This window comes from Sarcophilus harrisii, chromosome 1 (genome assembly GCF_902635505.1).
Source record: "Sarcophilus harrisii chromosome 1, mSarHar1.11, whole genome shotgun sequence".
Taxonomy (NCBI): Eukaryota; Metazoa; Chordata; class Mammalia; order Dasyuromorphia; family Dasyuridae; genus Sarcophilus; species Sarcophilus harrisii.
Window position 1 is genome coordinate 50,519,555 of NC_045426.1, and position 16,493 is coordinate 50,536,047.

The 16,493-nt window shown below is 42.5% G+C and overlaps 1 protein-coding gene across 11 annotated transcripts in view; it reads left to right on the top strand.

The window, feature by feature from the left end:
• Positions 1-16,493, top strand: part of ATP2B2 (ATPase plasma membrane Ca2+ transporting 2) — a 647,176-nt gene that overhangs the window by 303,544 nt on the left and 327,139 nt on the right. Inside the window, exon 1 of one of the 11 annotated variants that reach the window (XM_031955133.1) lies at positions 4,260-4,352. The exons of 9 other annotated variants lie outside the window; for them this stretch is intronic. The gene's annotated coding sequence lies outside the window, so the exon portion shown is untranslated. Of the gene's footprint in view, positions 1-4,259; positions 4,353-15,902; positions 16,097-16,493 lie in introns of those variants that run through there. One more of the 11 variants, XM_031955113.1, reaches the window with a different exon arrangement.

A 16,493-nucleotide genomic window follows, 5' to 3' on the forward strand; every position in this document is an offset into this window, starting at 1 on the left:
AAAGCATTTATTAACCCTTTCCTATGTGTCAAGCTCTTTGCTAAACACTGGGGATAGAAGAAAACCAGACAGGCTCTACCCGCTTACATTCTAATAGGAAGAAGTCAAGAAGCAGGGAGGGATAGTCGGCTTGTGGCTGTGTGCTTGGCAACTGGTGGTGAGAAAGGGAGTTGCAGATCTGATTTTGGACAAAGTAAGGTGAAAACTTGTTATCAGAGGCCAGAGTAGTTTTTGGCGTGAAGTCCAAGGTTGGGGGCAGACAGAGGTGAGGGTGGTGGCTGGTATTGAGGCGTATGGTACAGAGACAACACTAAACTTCATTGCAAAAGGCCTGGATTTGAATCCTGCATCCAGTATCGATCATGGACACAATCAAGTCATGAAACCTCTCAATTTCCTCATCTGTAAAATGGATATAACACTACTTGTTGTACTGCTTTCCTTACAGGATTACTGGGAAGAGAATTCTTGGTAAAGCATAGAACACAGTCAAAGTTTTCTATCATTTAGATATTGATCTGTGCCTTACAATCAGCTCCATTGATGTACGGGCACATGGAGGAGTGGGAGTGGTGAGAGAGAGGCTGCATAGTGCCCAATCAGAGAACGCATAATAAGTTGTAGGACTTAGAGTGTAAGAGTTGAATGGACTTTAGAAATTATCTAGTTCAAGCTCCTTGTTTTACGGAGGGGAAAAATGAAGCCTGGATGGGGAATTGACTTGCCTGTGGCCATGTGAGTATCAATAGCAGATTCTGAATTTGAACCCAAGTTCTCTGATTCCAAGGCTGGAATCCAGAAATTCTTTCTGCTTTACCACTGTGATTGTTTTGGTAGAGTTCTTCATTCCTTAAGAGTTTCTCATTGGTTGCTGGCTAAAGTCTAGACTCCTCAGCCTGGGCATTCAAAGTTCATCATAATCTGACCTCAGCCTACCTTCTCCATTCTATTTCCATTTGCTCTAATCCCACTTTCAAAGTCTCAGTCATACTCTTGCTTGCTCTGGTGTCTTTGTTTATGCTGAATTCCCCTCCTCCTTTACTTCTCCCTCTCTCCTATCAACCCCCTTCCATTCCTCCTTTCCAACCTCCACTCCTAAGTTAGGTGACACTGAAGACCTTAGTTTAAAAAAGTAAAGGTCTCCCACTGCATCCAGGACCATCTCTAGTCATCCTGATCTATTATCTGGCCCAGATAGTTCTGGAGGGGAAAGTGAGGCAGGTGACCTTGTACAACCCTCCCCCACTTTAATCCAATTCACTTGCATGTCATGGCTTCACCTTCCTGCTATGAAGGACAAAATAATAATGGCATAATGGATAGAATACTATATTTGGAGTCAGAAAGACCTGAATTTGAATCCTTCCTCAGGCATTCACTAGTTGTATGAGTCTGGACAAGTATCTTAATCTCCCTTTGCTTTAGTTTTCTCTTTTGTAAAATAAGAGGGTTAGACTAGAGGTTGACCTCTGAGATCTGTTCTAGCTAGAAATCTATGATCCCTGAATTCCTTACCATTCATCTCTGTCCCTTTTGATTCTCCTCATTGATCAAAATCTCATTTAGATTTTAAGGTCTAATTCAAGTGCCACTTCAAGAAGTCTCTCTTGCTGTCTCTGTGCCTCTTTCTGTCTGTCTTTCTCGCTCTGTCTCTCTTGTCTCTGTCTCTCTCTGTCTCTGTTTCTCTCTGTCTCTCTTTTTCTTTCTCTGTCTTTCTCCCTAGCTCTTCATATTCAGGACTAATCTTTTTCCTTTATGTATGTATCTATGACCAATTACTAGTACTTCTGTGATAGGACTTAGCCCATTCTCTCTTATTTTACTTTGTTTGCCATTTAAAACAATCCTCCATAATCAATCTCAAAACTATCTTGTCAGATAAATTACACATCATTCCCTTTCACGCACTCTGTCCTTCAGCCAGACTGGCCTCCATGCTGTTTCTGGATGTACCATTCTATCTGCTACTTCTGGTGCTTTTGTTTAAGCTTCCCTCAGTGTTTGAAATGTTTTTCTTGCCTAACCTCTATCTCTTTGAAACCTAATTATCCTTCAAAGCTCATCTCATGTCACCTTCCTTGAGCCATCTGAATCCAAATTTAGTGTTCTAAAGATTAGAACTGTGTCTGACATAGTTGTTATTTGTCCTTTGTTCTTGAAGAGGACCATGACATCAGGGAGGTGACGCCATGACAAGCAAGTGAATTGGATTTAAATGAGGGAGAGCTGGACAAAGTCACCAGCCTCACTTTCTCCTCCAGAGCCATCTGGGTCTAGTGACCAGATATAGATCAGGATGACTGGAGATGGTCTGGATGCAATGGGAGCATCTGACATAGTAGATGCTTAATAAATATAGGAAAAAATAAAAAAGAAAAATTTTCCCCACAGGCCTTATGGGAGGGCATGTCCACTGTTCTCTATTGTTTACTACATCCACTGCCTCTCTCTTGGAAAAGGGAATCAAGAAAGGGACTTCTGACTTATTTTCAAGTTCTTTCTACCTGAGAGTATTCCAGAATTCCAAGGCCCCAAAATTAGGGGGCCAAAGGGAAAGGCTCAAAAAACAGAGCTTAGAATCTTGTGTACTGGTCACAAATGATCATTCCAGAAGGCACTGTGGAAGTGCTGAGAACACAAGGTAAAGCAAGTCAGTCTTTTATCCTCAAAAAGGCTTCTAACATTCTATGGGGGGGAAATGACATGCACAAAAATGGATAAATAGAAAAATATATAATAAATGAACAGCAATTTTTTTGGATGGGAACAGAGCACTGAATACTGGGCAGATCAGGAAAAGGAAAGAAGACTATAGGTCCAAAAGTATTTACAGTTACCCAAAAATTAGCACAGTCCATTAGCAGTCTTCAAGGGATAATAAGTATTTTGGTTAAAGGGAAACTTTAAAGTTGTAAAAGACTTGAGAATTTAAAATAACAGAAATGAAAGGATGTTAGATGTAATTTAGTTCAATCCCTTAATTTAATTTCATTGGTAATTTTTAAAAATGGTAACTTCATTTTCATATATCTCTCTCTTCTCTCTTACTCCATCAAGTTATCTCCTATAGCAATGAAGAAAAAAGAAAGAGAGAGGAAAAAAAGCAGTTCAGCAAAACCAGATTAATTTTTAGCTCTGTCTTTCAGAGCCAAGTTTGGTCATTATAATTATATAGTTCATATTTGCTGTTCTTTCTATTTCTGTTGTTACAGTCATTATGTTTATTGCTTTCCTTGTTCTCCTTACTTCACTTTGTATCAGTTCATTTAAGTCAGTCACTTCATTTTTCAGAAGAGAAAACTTCTACCCTAGAGGGAAAGTGTCTTTCTCAGGGTCACATCTCTGGTTAATAAAGGAACTAGGACTAAAATCAAACCCTAGTCTTTTGCTTTAGTTTCAGCTCTGCCACAGTCTAAGGCAGAAATTAGCATTTAACGTATGAGTGCTTTATTCCCTTATCTAGAAAATGGGTCTCCCATACAAGCTCTTGGTGCAGGAATGGGCATGTATTGCAAACTCAGTAAATATCTGGTTAAAAAAAATAATGGATCAAGGAATTTTAGACTCCTTTCCTCTTTTGTCCCCTCCCTTTCCTTCCCCTCCCTCCTCCCTCCTTCCTTTCTACTCTTCCTCTCCCCTTCCTCCCTTCCCCTGCCTTCTTCCCCTCCCCTCCTCTTCTCTCCCTCCCTCCCCTTCCCTTCCCTTTCCTCCCCTCTCCTCTTCCTTCTCTCTGCCTCCCTCTTCTCCCCCCCACCATCTCTTCTCTCCTTTCTTTTCCTCTCTTCTCTTCAGTGGCTCTATGAAAGTAAAATGAGCTACAGGAACATATTCACTCTCATTATTTGGATAGTTTTGTTTTCAAAGATGGGACACCATAGAAATTGGGATCTACTCATTGTTACATAGGATCAAGAGTTGGAAGAGACCCTATATCTCACCCTTATTTTAAAGAAGATAGCAGCTTGAAGCAGAAGAAGAAAGGGAACTTAAGAAATTTACCTTCCCATATGTCCTAAGTAACAGAGTCAAGATTTAAATGTGGGCTTTCTTAACTTCAAGCCCAGTGTTCCTTGCACATAAAGGAGAAGGAGAAAGGGCAGATTCTAAGATTATAATGCAGGGAATGTTGGTCTAGAGGAAAACTTAAGCCAATCAGACAGTAAATATTGATTATGCACCCACTATGTATCATAGTACCAAAGCTATAAATCTGAAAGGGATCTCTGAGGCTATGTTGTCCAAATTCATTTTGCAGGAGAAAACTGAGACCTGGAAAAGTTAAGTGGTGCATAAAGATACATTGATAGTAATTGCCAGAGGAAGGATTTGAACACAAGCCCTTTCACTCCAAGGTCAGTGTTTTTTTTCCAATCTAACACACTGGGAATACAATATGACAAAAATAGTCCCTGACTTTGCAGAGCTTATATTCTACCAGGAAAGATAATATCTCTTTTCCCCCACCTTCTATGTATATATATATATATATATATATATATATATATATATACATACACACATAAATATCTATACACATTTGTACATATATTCATAAATACACTTGTATGTGTATAGATAAATATATATGTGTGTATATACATATTTGTACATATATACATAAATACATATGTATGTGTCTGTCTGCATGCACATACATATATATGATAAAACACATAGAGAGTAGGCACAAAGCAACCTTAGATGGGAAGGTATTCTTGACTGAGGGATCCAAGTTTCTGTAACTATACAAATGCAAATAACTTTGGAACTGGAAGGGACCTCAGAGCGTGGCTTAACCAGCCCCTCTCATTTTACAGATAAAGAAATTGAGGCCTGAGGGAGATTCACGGGATTGTCTGAAATCGCACAACTTAGTGGCTGAATCCAGATCCAAATTCAGGATTTGTTGTTCTAGTTCTAGTACTGCCCCCTATTTGTCAGTGTCTAGATCTGTAACTCTCGTGTCCTTGGATTATTTTTTATTTAACATATTTATTAAGTTCAGGTGAAGCTCAAGCTATCATGCAAGTAATTGGGAAAGAAATAAAGAAGACACGACATGTTGTTGCCAGGTGGGGAAGAATGTGGGTAGTAGATGCAGATGTTTACAAATAATACTGCTTGAAGCAGGGTAGTCACTGAAAAGGAGAGGAAAAGAAAGTGCTCTAAGAAGCTTAAAGAAGATAAGTTTCTTTCTCTCTCTCTCTCTCTCTCTCTCTCTCTCTCTCTCTCAGTGAGAAGTCTAGGATGTCACTGAGATTGAGAATCTGGATGACTGAGTGATATTCTCAATAATAATAGGAAAATTAAAAGGGAGAGATAAAGTCTGTTTTAGACATTGAATTTGAGATATCTATAGGACATCTAGTTCAAGATGTCCAAGAGATGTCTCTATTTCTCTGACTCTCTCTTGTCTCTCTCTAGCTCTTTCTTTTCTGTCTCTTTGTCTCTATATATCTGTCTCTCTGTCTCTGTCTCTCTCTTTCTCGTGGCTGTGTATGTGTGTGTTTGTGTGAGAAGCGAGGTTTCGTAGACAAAATAAAACCTCAGCTTCAGCGTTAATGGTGGGGACAAATTTTAATAGATACACAATAAGAATGCAGATTTTGGAGGAAAAGAATCTCATTTGCCAACTTCTGGCAAATGCTACCCAAGGTAGTGTTGAGTAAATCATTTCACCTACCAAGGCCTGCAATTCTTCATTTATAAAACATTGGAGGTTTAGAGTAGATGGTCTCTGAAGTCTGTCCTTCCATTTATGACCGGTCCTTCCATTTATGATTTGGACAATTCATGACCTTGGACTAAGTCATCTTAGGCTTTGGATTTCAAGGTCCCATCTGTAAAATGAGGGAGTTGACCTTGATGGTCTGTAAGATCTTTATCCTAAATTTAGGATCCTATTATCCTATAACCTTGAAGGTCCTTTCTTTGGCTAAGAGGAAGACTGGGACCTTGGGACTCTCTTCCAAACATGGAGGCAGCATAAACCAGTTTAGCAATTGGCAAGAAAAGGATGAGAATGGAAGATAGGGGGAGGCAAGGAGTATTCTCATCTGACTAGAACAAAGGCTTTGTGAAAGGGAGTAATGTGAGATAAGGCTGGAGAAGTGGAGCTTGGCTTCAGACTGCATAGAATCTGGAATGGCAGGATCAGACGTAGATTGTTTATTCACTTGGCAATGGGGAGCTGTGAAGGGCATTTAAGCAAAGTTGGTTTGTCTGGGCCTGTCTGTGCCTGTAGAGAGGTGTCTGGCCTGCAAAGCATTTATATGAAGACGGGAGGGGAAATGAAAACATGGGAAACTCTCACTTCTAGATCCTGGAAAGAGTAATTTCTAGGATTCATTATGTTACTTCTGAAAAATAAAACAATTGGATTGATGGAGTATCCTCATCTTGATGTGAGAGGAAATAAAAACTTACTTAATTGGATTTAATCACTATTCCTTTTATGGCTACCTCACACCTGGTGTCTTGAGCAGTTGCCCATTGTCTACTACATTGAGTAAAATGTATTGAGTGGAGCACCCCCCAGGTGAGTTCAGGTGTCCTCTCTAACCCGTGCTTAATACATATTCACTTCCTTTTTACTTCTCTAAGAATCTAATCCTAGAAGAAATTATTGACATCCCTCAACTGCTCTATTGATTTGACAATGTCATGGAATTGTAAGGTAGAAAGGGACCTTGAAGGTCACATTGGTCAACTTTCCAATGTGAAGGTTGAATGAATTAACAAATGAATTTACAAACAAATTAGGTACCAGGCACTGTGCTGGACTCTGGGATAAAAATATAAAAATGAAACAATTATAGTCCTCCAGGCACTTCCACCAACGGAAAAAGCCTTTCTTGAGCATAGAATCTGAGCTTTACAGGATCTCAGTTGGAAGGGACACCTACTAGAGCCCAAACTAGAATCATTTTTCTGTTGCTGAGTAGTGGTCCCATGGCTTTTGTTTGAATACCCTTCACTCCCTGGGCAGCTCATTCCACTTTGGGATGGCTAGCTCTAAGTGTTAGAGGTTTTTTTTCTTTTTCTGAAATTCAGGCTCAATTTGTTATTCCTAGTTCTGTTCCCTGAGCCAAGAGGACATATAGAATTTTTGAACTGGAGGGGAACCTGGATACCATCTGAATTTGAAGCATGAGTTCTTTCTACAGTGTCTCCCAACTGTGCATCCAAACCACAGGGAGTTTGCCATCTTCCCTTTGGTAGATACTTTCTCATCTTAAGCCCAAATCTACCTCCCTATGATTTTCAACTTTGTGTCTATAGCCACAGAGATTGTTCCCTTTTTGATGTGAAAATATCTTCCAAAACCAGTCCTTTAGGAGCCCCTTGAGATGATGGTGATGGTTCTAGCAGCAGTTATGCTGCTAATACAAATCAACAACATTTTTGATAGCAGCTTGCATTTATAGTGTGCCATACAGTTTAAATGTGTAATTGATGTATATTAAGCACCTGCTTTACAAAAAGAACTAACTTTGGGGTTGGGGATTCAAAGATAAAAATGACATCCCCTGCCCTCAAGGAACTGATGTTCTAGTACATGGTTAGAATGAATCTTATAATCTTATGTTTTGTGCCATTTTTCACCCTTGAATCTTTATCACCAGTACAGTGCCTGGCACAGAGTAGTTAGTAAGCATTTATAAAGGACTTACTATACACAGGCACTGTTTTAAGCCTTTTAAAAGACAAATATCTTGTTTTATCCTTACAACAACCCTATAAGGGAGATGCTACCATTATCTCCATTTTTCAATTGAAGTAACTGAGGCACACAGAAATTAAGTGACTTGCCCAGGATGACACATTTTTTAATTATAACTTTTTATTGACAGAACACATGCATGGATAATTTTTTACAACATTATCCCTTGCACTCACTTCTGTTCCGGCTTTTCCCTTCCCTCTCTCCACCCCCTCCCCAAGAGGGCAGGTAGTCTTTTACATGTTAAATATGTTATAGTATATCCTAGAAACAATATATGTGTGCAGAACCATATAGTTCTCTTGTTGCACAAGAAGAATTGGATTCAGAAGATAAAAATAACCTGGGGAAAAAAATTCAAGTAGTCCATATTCATTCAGAATAACACATTTAGTAAATGTCTGATCCTGGATTTGAATTCACATCTTCCTGACTTCAGGACCAACACCATCCACTGCACCACTGGGATAGCTCTGGAGGTGACTCATAACCTCTAGGTGAATGTTAGAATACTGATCCTCCTACCAAGGCGGCCTCCTCAAATGAAGAAACTTCTGTGAATGGTAGCATGAACTCCAGCTTTAGGATAATCCAGCAGCAGACTACTTCCTGGACTGGGACAGACTACCTCCTATGACTAGGACTTGAGGATGGAGGTAGCCTAAAGAGATAAATAAAATCAGCCTGCTACTCAGAAGGTGTTTCTGTTCTCTTTCTAATCTATATTGAGCCTTCTTCTTGCAGATAGCCCTTGACCTTTTCTCCTTATTCCATGCTGGATGGCATTTGATTGGAGAGAGAGCTCACAAGCATGGTCATCCACATTTTATAGATAAGCCAACTGGCCCTGAGAATTGGAAGAGTTCATCCAGAGTTACATGGGGAATGTCAGAAATCAGGATGCAAATCATTGTCTTCTGGACCCATATCTTCACCCTCTTTCTGCTCCCTTACTGATCTAACAAGCCATGTTTACAGAGCACTTGAGGGTTTTTAAAGCACTTTTCTTATAGCTGTGTAGGATAGCTAGGGGGAGGACGGATAGTTCTATTTGGCAGGTGAGGAAAATGATTCTGTGTTGGGGTTAATGGATTTGTCCAGGTATCCTGACCTTCAGCCCCATCCACTGTTCTTCCCTTGAAATGAGACTGACATTAGAGTATCAGCTTTGGAATTAGGAAGATCTGAGTTTTAACTTCGCCTTGGACAATTAGTAGATGTATGACTTTGGGCAAATCACCTACCTCCTTTCCTCATCTGTAAAATCAAGAGTTGGATTCTAAACCCCCTAATGTTCTTTCTGTTCTAAATCTGTGATACTGTAATTTGAAGTCCAGAAATTATACTTCAAATTTAAATTCTGATACTATGGGTCTATGTGTGTAATGGGATCCAGGGAAACTTGGGCTATGGGAAAATTACTTAAGCTCTCTGAGCATTAGTGTGACCCTAAATTAGCCATTTCATTCATCCTGAACTTTAGTTTCCTCTTCTGTAAAATGGAGTTGATAATAATACTTATGCTTCTTTTTTCGAAGGATTGTTCAGGGAAAGTGCTTTGCAAACTGTAAAATGCCTTACGAATGTAAATCATTATTGTTATCATAATAACACAATCTGTTGAGTATATGGATAGTCTTATACTGTTTATCCTTGAATTGCTCCTTGTATGTTCTTGCTCTGGCTCTTTCAACTCAGAATCATAATGTTGTACATAGACGGTTTAATCCAAGGGTTTTCAGTCTGGGATCCATGAACTTTTTTTTTTTTAAAGCACAATTTATCAACTGTACCTTAATGCAGTTGGATTTCTTTGCAATCCTATGTATTTAATTTTATGCATTAAAAAGTATTATTCTGAGAAATGTTCTGTATAATTTATTCAACTGCCAAAGTGATCTAAGACTTCCCAAATGATTAAGAATCCTTGATCTGATACCCTCAGAACATGAAACTTAGACCCAGAGGCATTATGGGCAGGCCCACAGAGCTCTTGACTCCCAGTACAAGTTGATTCCACAAATATTTATTAAGTCCTTAATTTGTACAAGATAATGGGAACAGAAAGACAAAATGGAAAAAATTGCTCTCAGGAAGTTTACATCCTAATGGGGGAGTGAGTCTATAGCATGTTAACATGAACATTTGAACAGGACGGATAGAGCACCAATAACTGAGGATGTCAGTCATCCAATTGTGCCCATTTTTTCTTGAGCTGGCAAACTGACTCTGGGATTTTCTCGGCAGACAATTTGACAAAGAATGTTTTTTCCGTTTCCTTACTTAGTTTTATGCAGGCAGGGGTAAAGTGACGTGCTCAGAGTCATACAGTTCATAAGTATCTGAGGTCATATTCGAACTCAGATCTCAAAGCCAAGGTTCTATCCAGTGCACCACCTAGCTATCACAGGGCTTCCCATAGGAAATGGCAAATGAATTGTATCTTCAAAGAAGCAGGAGAGATACTAATAGGCAGAGTTAAGAGGGAATGTGTTCCATGCAGGGGCAAGGGAGGGGGGAGCCTGGGCAAAGCTTTGCTTGGGGATGGAATGCTGAGTTTTGGGAAACAAATAGTAGGCTCATGTGACTGGAATTTGACCGTGTGAAATAAACCTGGAAAGACTGGCCACTGGAAAAAGTCACAGAGAAACAGGTTGACTCATACAGTTACGTGTTGAATTGATTACACATAAGAAGAAAAGCAAGATTTATATAATGGAAAGTCACGATTTCATGTAAAAATCTTTCCGATTCTAAACCGCATGTGGAAATACTCATTTGAGGTTTGTTAACTTCAGAATCAAAATAAAATTAAAGTTAAATAATAAAGATAAGTTGGAACTAGATTATTAAGGATAATATATGCCAAATAAGAATTGGCTTTGTCTTTGGAGGTAATGGGGAACCACTGAAGCTTCCTGAGCAGGATGGAAGGCAGAAGATGAGCCTTCTACTTTGTATCTCCCACAGCAGCTAAGGAAAGACTGGATACCATAGAGGCTCCAAAAATGTTCTTTGAATAAGATTGAAATCCTCTCCTTCCTGCTACCTCTCCCTCCCTTCCGTCCTTTAGGTATTAATCTCACCCCCTCCCCCAAAATCCCTCTCCTCAGATCTGTCATTTTCCTTTGGACTGCCCCTTGCACAAGCCTGAATCAGCCCCCTTTTGGCATTTCCTCACTTGGATCTTCAGTCTTTTCCAGCTTCCTCAAGGAGTGACTCCTATCCTACCCTTCCCAACTTTCTTGAATCTGGACAACTTATCGTTTAATGTCCCAGAATTACCCCTACAGACACACCGTGTCCCTCTAACTCCCTTCCTAACTGTGAGTCTTGAAAAGATCAGATGATGTAGATTTCTCTCTTTTTAATGGAAAGGAGGCCCAATGAGAGATGCATTTGGACTCATTTGTGAACAGGGGCTTTCTAATCACCAAAGCAATAGAACAAGCTCATGAGGATGGGGAAGGGGTTTGAACCCATTGCACGCACACACACACACACACACACACACACACACACACTTTGGATGAAGGAACCAAGGATGTTTAGCTTTGAGAAGAGAGCCTTCAAGGACGATGGTAATTGTCTTCAAGTATCTGAAAGATTGTCATGAAAAAGAGGAATTAGATTAGTTCTATTTGGTCCCAGAAGGCAGAGCAGCGAGCCAGGTTGCAAAGGAGGAAAACTGAATCTTGGTGTCAGAGTAAAAACCTTGCTAATGTAATAATAGCTAACATTTACACGGTGCTTATTATGTTCTAGGCACTGTGCAAAGTGCTTTACAATTATCATCTCATTTGATCTCACAATAACCCTGGGAGATAGGGGCTGTTATTATCCTCATTTTACAGATGAGGAAACTGAGGCAAAATGGTGGTGAAGTGACTTGCCCAGAGTCACATAGCTAGTAACTGAGGCTGGCTTTGTATTCAGGTCTTTCTGAGTCCAGCCTGGTGCTCTCTCTACTGCATCTCCTCTCAGCTAATCTAAAAGTGTCCCTGACTTGGTGGTCTTTATAGAGAGAGGGGGGCATCCAGGTGCCTCCAGGGAGACAGAAAAATAGCTTTTTGAGTTCAAATCTACCTTCAGATTACTTACTAGCTGTGTGGCTCTTGTGTGACCCACATAATGAAGACAGGACTCATAGGAGAAGACCTTGATGTTGGGAAAGATTGAAGGCACAAGGAGAGGGGGGACAGTAGAAGGTGACATGGATAGTATCAGAAAGCAACAAGCATGGGCTTGGATAAACTGAGAGATGGTGGATGATGGAAAGGTTCTTTTAATCTGCTTTAGTGGGCCTGACCTTGATTGAGATTAGGAATAATCTGGAATGGGAGAAAACCCAGATAACCAGGATTTGCCATCTCTTCCCTAGCCTGATAGGAGTGTCCTTCCTCCCAGAGCTCTTTCTGGGCACCTGTACTTTCACCTTATTGGACATAAGGGTCTGCCTTCTCTGAACAGTGTCTGAACTTTAATTTGAATTTCTAATCTGGGTTTACCTTTTCCATCCATTCCCCCAGCCCCTTCCCCATCATAAATTGTTAGAGCTGCAAGTGACCTTAGAGATCAGCTAGTTAAAACTCACTGAAACCCTCTCATTTCATAGAGGAGAAAACAGGATCAGAGAAGGAGACTGGTGTGTCCAAGGACACACAGCTGCTTAATGGATGATCTGGGAACCCAGCCTAGGTCACCTGATTCCTAGCCTGGGATTTTTTTTCCCCTTCTCTCCTACTGCATTGAACTGAGCTTGGAGGCCCAGCTGTCTGCCAGCTATTTGAAGGGAGCAGATAAACTTCCCTGCACCAAAATGATATCTGCCTGTATCCTTCCAGGAATATTTGGGCTTTGAGCAGAGGAAAAGGACTTACCCTGCAGGAATGGGTGAGCAGTGATGGAATTCCCCTCCTGCCCCACTGACCTGTCCTGGGCAACCTGTGCCATTGGGGTGTGTGTGTGTGTGTGTGTGTGTGTGTATGTGCGTGCGCGTGGTATTTGGCATCCCCACACTGAGTAAGCAAGTGCTTGCTCTGCCTACATATGAGACTGCTTTGCGGCAGATTCATAAAAAAGCCAGTTACAGAAAGACCTTAGCCTCTTTCCCAGGGCAGTGCCCTTACCTCCATCTGGCAGCATTATTTACTCACCTTTTCCCCACTTCCCTTTCACCTTAGCCAGCTATAAGCCTTCCTCTCCAGCTTGACTTAGAATCTCTCCTAAGTAGCAATGGGGTTGTTACTTGCTTGGAGATGGAAGGAAATCAGCATCCTCTGGGCTGGGTGGGCACTGCAGCTTTCTGGGGTCAGGGCTGGAGCAAATGGAGTTAGAGCCAAGGCAGACTCTCCTCCCGGCCGAGGGAGAGCTCTCTAGCTTGAGGCTATCCCCTGAAGCTACCCGGTGAGGCTACCTCTAGGGTACAGAGAGGGCTTATGAGTTCCCCTTTCCATAGGAAGCTGCTTTGAGTGAAATCTGGTTAAATTAAAGCATGGGAAGCTATCTTGAAGAAAAAGGATAAAGGGGACAAATGTTATCACCAAAAGGCAAAATGTAGCCTGAGGACAATTTGTGGAAGTCATTGTGGTGTTTTGGAAAATCCTTTGGGTTTGAGTTCTGAAGGCCTTGATTCAAATCCTGCCTCAGACACAGCAGTTGTATGTCCCTAGGTGAACCTTAGCTTCTTCATCTCTAAAATGGGGTCATTGGCTTTTATCTCTTAAATTTTTAATCCTGTGATACAGATGATGGTTTGGCATTATAGTTAGGACTGGGGTCTGGGAGGAATAGGGTTAGATGTTTTCTGATATGAATTTCCAAAGTGTTTTTTTTTTTTAAATCCACTAGCCCCAGTCCACTGGGTCCTCTCCCCAGAACTTCTTTTCCCATTGATCACTTTGCAGTCACCATGTGAGTGAGTCCCCCACAGTGGGGTCTTTCTGGAGCCACAGCTCCTGCTTCCCTTCTTTCCAAAATATTGGCCACCATCCTTGGCCAAGAGCATATGTGGTCATGCAAGGATCACTTTGTGCCTTCAAATGATGTGGCAGTGGGAGATGCCTGGATATAGAGTCAGGGTTCCCCGCATTTGAATTGTGGCTTAGAGTTTTACTACCTGTATGAACATGGGAAATTCCTCCTTTCCCCAGTCCTTGATTTCCTGCCCTGTAAAATGAAGGGGCTGGACTCATTGGTCTTCCAACTCTAGTGTTCTAGCATCTACCTTGATGCTTTCTCCCTGTGTGACCTTGCTTGGACAAATCACTTTGGGTCCCTGAGCCTCCAGCATGGTGAGGTTGACCTCCATGGCCTCCGAGGTGTGGAATCTACTTCTGTGTCCTCAGATAGCCACAGCCCCCAGAGGATGGTAGGGAGGGAATGCAGTGTGGGGCAGAGAAAAGGAAGCTAGCCGGGCCATGGAGCTGGAGTGTCCTCTCCCTCTCTCATTGGCCAGGTGAGTGGATTTGACTGATTAGGGATCTTGGCTGTTCCCGGCTGCCTTCCTTGTCTCCCTCCCTCCCACCCCCTCTTCTATATTGCTTCCATTTTGGTGCAGTGCAGACTTTTGGTTTTAACTAGCTGAATTGATATTCTGAGCAAGCCTGTGAGCAGGGATGACAGAGCTTCTCCAAGCATATGGGGGAGCTAGCTGGGCCTGCAGCTGCCCGCTCTGTCCGTCACGGAGTCTGGCTGGCCCCAAATGCCTCCCAACTTTAAAGGAACAGAGGAATTTTGGCTTTTCCTCTTTTCCCCCTTTCTGTCACATTCTGTGGGAAGAGGCAGGGGTCCACAGTCAGCTTGACGTGTGTGTGTGTGTATGTGTTTGTGTGTGTGTGTGTGTGTGTGTGTGTGTAAGGAGGGGGACAACACAGGGCCATTCTGGGATGAGACAGCCTGAGGCAGGTCACCTGTTTAAGAGCAAAAAGAAACAGCCCAACCAAAATCACAGAGGGGCCACTGACCTTGGAATTCCTGCTTCTTCAACTTTCTTCCTTTCCCCTTCCTCTCAAACCCCTTGCCCCTTCCATTTTTCAAGGAGACAGATCTGCTGTTGGGAAAATTGGGGAAAGATTAGACTCTGTGCATTATTGTGGGTGATAGACCCCCCAGGGGGCTGAGGGATGTTTGGAAACGAAGTCAGTGCTCAGCCTGTTAACTCTTTACACGAAGTGTGTTTCATCCCCTTTACTCTTCTTCCTTGCAACAGGTATTCAGGCAACATAAAAGCACATGGTTTCTTGCAATCTGAGGAAACCCCAGGGATCAATGACTCTGAAGCAGCCGAGAGCTGGTCCCTCAGAGAGGCTTCCTTTCAGGCCAGAGTTGCAGGGAATCCTAGAACCTTAGAACGGGAGAGCTGACTAGGGAGAGTTTAGGGGCCTGTCCACTAGGGTTCCTTTCCTTGATGTTGGTGCTCCTGGCACCCAGCTGGTGTGATCAGTGGGACTGGTCTTTTTGCCTTAGGGGAAGGGGAGACAGTTAAACTGTATGTGGAAGCACCTGACCTCTGGGGCCATTTGCCTGGTGGCTCTAGGTCCTGACCACTAGAAGCACATCCAAGTTCACACCAATACATCTCTCTCTCTATGTATGGCCCCTGGGTCCTAGCAATGGTCCTGCCTACAGACGCCTGGGAAGAGAATGGGATTGGGGGAGATTGTCTGTGCTCAGCTCTGCAGGGTCAGGAATAACTGACCAAGTTGGTCAGGAAGAAGGTGGCATGCTTTTTTTTTTTTTTTTTTTTTTTTTTTTTTTTAAAGAAACTGACTTCCCTGGGAAAACCACCTGGACCCCCTTCTCCCTCACTCAAACTCATTAACCAGGCAGACCTTGGGGGGTCCCCCCTAGCCCCCAACCTCACTGCCTCCCTTCCTTCCCCAAAGGATCACAATCGAACCTGACAGTCCTTGTCCTTGACGGTTTCTCCCACTTCTGGGTAGGTGGCAGATTCCTGGGAGTTTGCCATCTTCTCTGTTTGTTGTTATCCCAAGGGACGTATTAAAGGAACAAACAACAACATGGTGGTTGATTCCACCCTCCCCCTCCCCTCCCCCCCAATCCCCCCCAATCCCCCTACCTCCTGCTGGAGACAGCTTTTTTTTTTTCCTTTACTACATCAGCCGCGTTTCTTTCCCCCTTCCAAGTGCCTTAAGCTGAGGGCAGAAACATCCCCTGAGATTGCATTTTGCTGGTGAGATGCTCTCATAAATATACCAGCTCCCTCCCCTACCTGCTTCATCAGGATGGTACAGTCTGCAGAGGGACTCCAGGCGGCTAGCCCAGCCTCTCACCGCCTTCCAGATGCGGTACAGTGATTATTCGGCTGGGCAACTGGAAATCCTTTTGGATGGGTGATGATTTCTTAGCCAAGTAAGTAGCGACATCCACAGCATGAGAAATAAAAACCAAAGCTTTCCCCTCTTCCCTTCCCCCGCCACCTTCTCTTTTTATTTCGAGGGGGGAGGGGACGGGGGATGGCTTTTGGGGGCTTGTTTATTTAGCAGGCTGTTTCTTTTGGAATCAGGAGCCGTGGCGGGGAAGTGTGTGTGTGTGTGTGTGTTTGGAAGGGGTGACAGCGGCTTAATCTGATGGAGGCTTTAGGTCTGGGACCTGGGAATCTCTGGGAAGGCAATGCACATTTACATGGTGTTACGCAAGGGTATAGCAGAAGGGCAAGGTTCTCTCCAAAATAAATAGCACTTGGGGTGAGGTTGAAAATTAGCCGCGGATTGCAGGGCAATAGGGGTTTTTTGGCTAAAAGTCCCGG